The following is a 6,481-nucleotide window of genomic DNA, read 5'->3' as shown; positions in this document are numbered from 1 at the left end:
TGGTGATGGAGATGGTGATGGTGATGGTGATGGTAATGGTGATGGTGATGGTGATGATGATGGTGATGGTGATGATAATGGTGATGGTGATGGTGATGGTGATGATAATGGTGATGATGATGGTGATGGTGATGGTGATGGTGATGATAACGGTGATGGTGATGGTGATGGTGATGGTGATGATAATGGTGATGGTGACGGTGAGGGTGACTGTGACGATGACGGTGACGGTGACCCAGAACAATAACAATAACAATAATAATATTAATAACAGAATAGACTTTATTGACTTTTATACATACAATAAGTAAATACATTTCAAGTCCACACCAGGACAAACAACAGAAATAAATTCATCAGTACTGAAATAAGTTTGTCAACAGAAAATTTTTAGAAAAAGTGTAAAAAGATTTAATGGACATCAGTTTAACATTCTCGTGCACAAAAAATTTTGCAAATTTGTTATACAATCCTATCTCCAGTTTGTTATTTTTTGTCATATTTATTCGAGAGATAGGAACTATAAGGTCCCCACCACAAAACAGAAAAAGGAAGAAGGCTCATTTATAAGGATAAATGATAGGCAACACGCAATTTCAAAACGATTGGTACGCCACCATGCAGGCAGGTGGCAAAGTTCATGCGATGAGCGGGTTGCACTATATAATTTAAAGTTTCATTTATTTAATAAGTATAAAAATACATTTGCCACATATTACTTATTACTGAAGTAAATGCATTTTTTATACTTCTTATAATAGGGATGACGTGTTTGAAAAAGAAATATATGGTATTACAAAGTTTTTATTTAAAATGTAAAAATTAAACAAATATGTACAAAAATTCTGCACAATAACAATAACATTTATTCATGGCTGAAAGTTCTGGAGAGTATATTATACATATAGACATAACAGAAGGTATAACCTACGAATTATAAATATAATTTCCAATAAATAAAATATTTCTAACATCATTCAATGTTATTTTATTACTCTGTATCTACTAGACTTACCCAGTCTAATCCACCAAATAGTTACATCTCAATCTTCAGCCACTGCATTTAGATCATCGAATTTCTTTAAGCTGCCGAAAGCACAAACAAATTACCTCCTTTATAAAAGCAGTTTAGGGGCGAAAGACCTGCATAAACGTATCCAAGAAAATATCAGTAAAATTACTATGATTAAAATTTGGAGCAGTTAAACTTGTCCAATTCACTTGCTTTAAGAGTTCTAAAAATTTTATAGTATTTGTACTATTAATTATACGTTTAAATACATAATTACTAGCTTTGGAATTATTAATGCGTGTGTTATCCCTAAATCGCATAAAGACTCCTGCATGATCAGATATATCAATATCTTTAACTCCAGTCTCATAAGTATAAGTCAGAACATAAATTAGTGACTATATTATCCAAGCGAGACCTGGAATTAGATGTTACTCTAGTTGGAACGTTCATGCAAGAAAAAATTTTTTTAAATCGTAAACAATTTCAATTCCATACTGAATATGCGGTTCAACTAAGGGGTGATATACTATTTTTAACTGCAAAAAACTTTTGTCTTTTAAAAATAAAAGGTATGGACCGTAATCTTTTTACAACTTTATTTACATGAACATTCCATCGATACTTGTCAATTTCTATACCTAGGTAAGTTATGTTATCTGCTTTACTATTGTAAATTCTTTTTCTTCCATTTCAATTTTTTCATCTTCCAAGACATATTTGCTACTATTATTTTTGCAGATGAGCGGTAAGTACTTCGTTTTTTCAAATTGTAAGATACATTTAATCAAACCATGTTTTAATTTTTTTCAGATAATTTTTAACAACGTCTTGAATCTCTTGCCATGTGCTTCCTGTGTAGACTATCACTGTATCGCCCTGAGTATTGAGGGTAAATAAACTATTAATATATATATATAGAAAAAGGTATTGGGCTCAGGACCGTGCTCTATGGTATACTCCAAATTCTACTAGTTTAGACTCGCTTTTGCCTGTATCAATTTTATCAAATTGTTCGCTATTTGCCAAATAGTTTTTTATAAATATTATATATATAGTGCTATTTTTTTAAAACCTGACATAGGCCAACTTTTTTATTTGAAGTAATAGACTAATACTTCCAACTGCAAAGTTGTAGGAAGATTAAGAAAAATTTACAAATAATTCTTTCCGGTGTTGCCAGATTTCTGCAGTAGCTACAAATACGATATTTTTTTAAATGGCAACACCGTATTATTTTAACAAAATTTGACAAACCTTCAAATTCTAAATAAAAAATGTTGTGTCACATTTTCTTATTGGAGTAGCCGTTTTCGAACAATCAGCAAAAACAAGGAAAATAATCTGCAGTTACCAACTTAATTTTCTTAAATGGAAACCCATATTTTTTATGGCATTATCGACTTCTACGTGAAAAATTAACGGGACTTTGTGTAGAAAATCCCTATTAAAATATTGATAGTTTTCGAGATAATCAACTCTTATTTTTTTTCTTATGTTTTGTAAATTCTAGTAGTTAACATAATTATGATTGTATGACACCTAGAAATTATTTTTTTTCAGGAACTGTAGAGTCTTTCAAAAAACGTATCAAAAGTTGACCTGCGATATACAGCGGGCAAAAAAAATCGTGCCAAACCTGATAATTTGAAATTTGAAAAGTCTCGACTTTATTAAATAGAACACCCTATGTCTTATGATTTCATTAGATGCCTTTCTGTAGATACTACAATTTTTTAATAGCTTTCCCTATACCTAAGTTGCGTAGTTTTTGCAAAGAAACCATTTTTATGTAAAATACCGGATTAGCGCACGTTCCTTTGTCGGGAAAAATATTGTAATGCCATCTGAGGTGGCAAAATAGAATTTTTACAAGATCGAATATTGAGGGAGTCAAGAGCTTTCCAAGTCCGTTTACAATTTTTTTGAGAAACAATAAATTACAAGTACCCCTTTTTTTCTTGTCGTACCATAGAGACACAGTAATTTCGTAAATTTTTGTATTGTAACCAATCAGTGTGCTCGCGAGTACGTTTAAATTTTTGAAGTGCCTTATTTCTTTGTTTCATGATTAATTTTAAATTAGGAGTCAGCCAAGGAGCTCGAGGTTTAGTAACTCTTAATTTTCTTACAGGAGCGTGTTTGTCAAAAACACTAAAAATTTATTAAAAATCGAAATCTTTTTATCAAGATTATTTTCATAAATCATCTCAAACCAAGATACATTATACAAATCATTTAAAAAATCGTTCAAATTAAAGTACTTATAACAGCGGTATGAAATAATTTTAGGCACTATTTTATTATTAGTAAATTTTAGGTTACAAAATACCATTCTATGATCAGATATACCGTCAGCAGCAATTATTCCAAAAGATTCAACAATGTTAGTATTAGTAATAAACAACTCAATTATAGTACTAGAGGTACAAGTAATTGTTCTAGTGGCCTCATTAATAATCTGAGAAAAGTTCTAACGGATTGTGAACATTAAACAAATCTACATAAAAATCTCCAAGACAGACAATTTCATCAGCAATAGGACAAACTGTAGATAAAATATTATCAAAATCGTTAAAAAAATCATTAATGTTAGTTTTCGGTGGTCTGTAAAAAATTCCAACAGCTAGAGTAAAAGATGGCAATTTGATTAAAATATGTCGTCAAATGGTGGTTGAAAGAATATATTATATTGTAACGTTATTTATTATTTGTCCACATGGACTAATAACTCCTTGGGATAATTGGTTGCAAAACCCAAGTACACTAAAATAGATGCATCCAGCTAAGGGGTGTAGTACAAAATTCTTAATGTGTAGATATGCTCTTATACTTCGAGAAAGAAACAAGATTTAAACAAAATATTCTTAAACCAAATTTAATATAATGTAAGGTTAATGAGTTTTAAATTTTACAAAAAAATATCAATTTTTATCAAATTACAATCTGGATCCAATCGAATGTTGTCTCGGTCAGAAGATCCGTGCTATGTTGATTTGTTGCAATTTTGGAAATAATAAAGAAAAAAATATAAGCAAGTAGGATATTTACAACGAACGAATGTTCGATAATACTCAGTCTGGTTGTCGGTGATTATACAATAAAATGTAATATATTTAAAATTACTTAAATTTAATATTTACAATTAATGTTAAGGTTAACACACGAAACCGTTAGTTTAGTTTGCTTCTATTTGTTTAAAGTGTCGGTCGTGATGGCTTTGTATACGAATGCCGAATATGTGGATATGGTGATTTTATACGGAGAGTGTGTACAGAACGCAAATGCCGCTGCAATTAAATATCGCAGGCATTTCCCTGATCGACAGAATTTCCCAAGTCCGCGAACAATTGTACAAGCCGTTCAGCGCCTTCGTGATACTGGGTTTATCATACCGCGCAGAGAACGTGCAGGACATCGACAAAATGACTTAAATGTGATAGAGGCTGTTTTAAATGTAGTCGAGGAGCAGCCTTCTATTTCCACAAGAACAATTTCAAGACGATTGGAGATATCACAAACCAAAGTTTGGCGGATATTGCGCGAAAATTCACTCAACCCGTACCATTTTCAAAAAGTTCAAGCTTTAGAACCAGCTGATTTCTTCTTGAATTTTGCAATTGGTTCCTAAATCGAAGTGCAGAAGAACCGAACTTTATTAACAAAGTGCTCTGGACGGTAAATGCTGTTTTACTCGTGCTGGCATTTTAAACAGGTAAAGAACATACTACTTTCTCAAAAACAATAAGTACCTATCTAGGTTATATCAAAGTTTACATTTACACTAAAGTTTACATTTATTATGTAAACTTTGGTTATACGCAATTGCATATTGAATAATAAATTGAAATACTAAAACTGTGTATTATTTAACATAATAAATTATAAAACGTGAAAACGTTAATAACATTAAACATGATAAATTATAATAACCATACATTCAAAAACAATCATCCCTATTCATTACATTCAATTTGTTGACACGATATTCCTTTGATAAAAGACCGACAACTTTTGCTCTGCTTTGCATCGAATACGATCCTACTACACTCGCATTAGTCTAGGAGCCAGATAGGTTTCCGTAGCCAATCAGAGTGCTACGGCTGCAAACAACTTATTCCTAAGTATTTTGACTTCTTGAAACCAAAAAACTTGGTCGCAAAGCCTGAAAGTGGTCAGTTTAATTGTTATTAACAAATTAAATATTTAAATGGCTGTAAAATGTTTATTTTTATAGCTAGTACAATTTTTTATCCGTTAATAGTTACTTTTTCTCATAACAAACATGTATTTTTTTGAAAATTAAAAAAAGATTTACTTTTACCAAAGTTATTGCAAATTTAGTGCAAATATCTTACATTTTCCGTCCCTGCGCGCACCAATTTTATCATATATCTGGTTCTATTGGACGGATTGAGACGCACGACATCTCATTTTAAAGCTTAAACTTTATTTTACAAGATAGGTAAGTTCCATTTATTAATTTATTTATTTAACAATTAATGTAAGCTGCCATTCATTGTGAAAGTTGTGAAATTTCAACGAAAATGCTGGTTTTTATTGGTTTATCAGACTTTTTTTGTTATTCAACTTCGATGAAAAGACAAAAAAGTTACCGGTTATTGTTCCTCGTATCCTAACAATGATTTCATGCCTTGCATGATTGTTGGGATGCAAAGGATAACAGGAACAGCAGCTATTTCTTTCTTGACGTGTTAATGTTTTCAAAAATAAGCTTTTAAATATATTACTAAGTGAAACTACAAAATGCATCCATCATCATAATCGTATTTTAGAAAATCTAAGTTAAATCTTTTTTGCCTAATAATATGGTTAACAATATTTTAGATTTTAAAAATAATAAATACAATAATCTTTTTGAAAAAATGAAAACAAAAAATATTAGAAAATTCAACAGGTTAGTAAATGCCGGTAATAATAATATTAATAAGGAAAGAAATGTCGATTTTTATAATAGTAAAATCATTTCTAATTGGTTTCAAAATTTATCTGATACTTTTATACCTCAAGAATACAAGAAACATTAGCATATGGTCCAAATTTTGCTTTACCTATAACCTATGAGAATGACACCTATTGATGATTACATTGCATCTGTAGAGACAGCTATTCAAAATAAAACAGATGATGTTGAAAACACAATTACAGCTAATCTTGTTAAAGCAGTCACCAACTATAAAAACCACAAAAAACATAATAGAACAAAATTAAACAATACACATAAAAGAATTTTAAAAAAACATTAATAAAATTCGTCATTTCATCAAAGAAAATTCACAAATTACTATCCTCAAACCTGATAAAAGTAATAAAACAGTCGTAATCTATTTTATCTAAATACAACATTTTAGTTGCTCATAAATCGTTTAATCAATTAAATAAATTTTTCACACCTTTAAAAAGTAAAACTCCTATGCTAAAACAATCTCATGTAGTATATTCTATTCC

This window comes from Anoplophora glabripennis, unplaced genomic scaffold (genome assembly GCF_000390285.2).
Source record: "Anoplophora glabripennis isolate ALB-LARVAE unplaced genomic scaffold, Agla_2.0 scaffold1301, whole genome shotgun sequence".
Taxonomy (NCBI): domain Eukaryota; kingdom Metazoa; phylum Arthropoda; class Insecta; order Coleoptera; family Cerambycidae; genus Anoplophora; species Anoplophora glabripennis.
Note: the sequence above shows the minus strand (reverse complement) of the source record.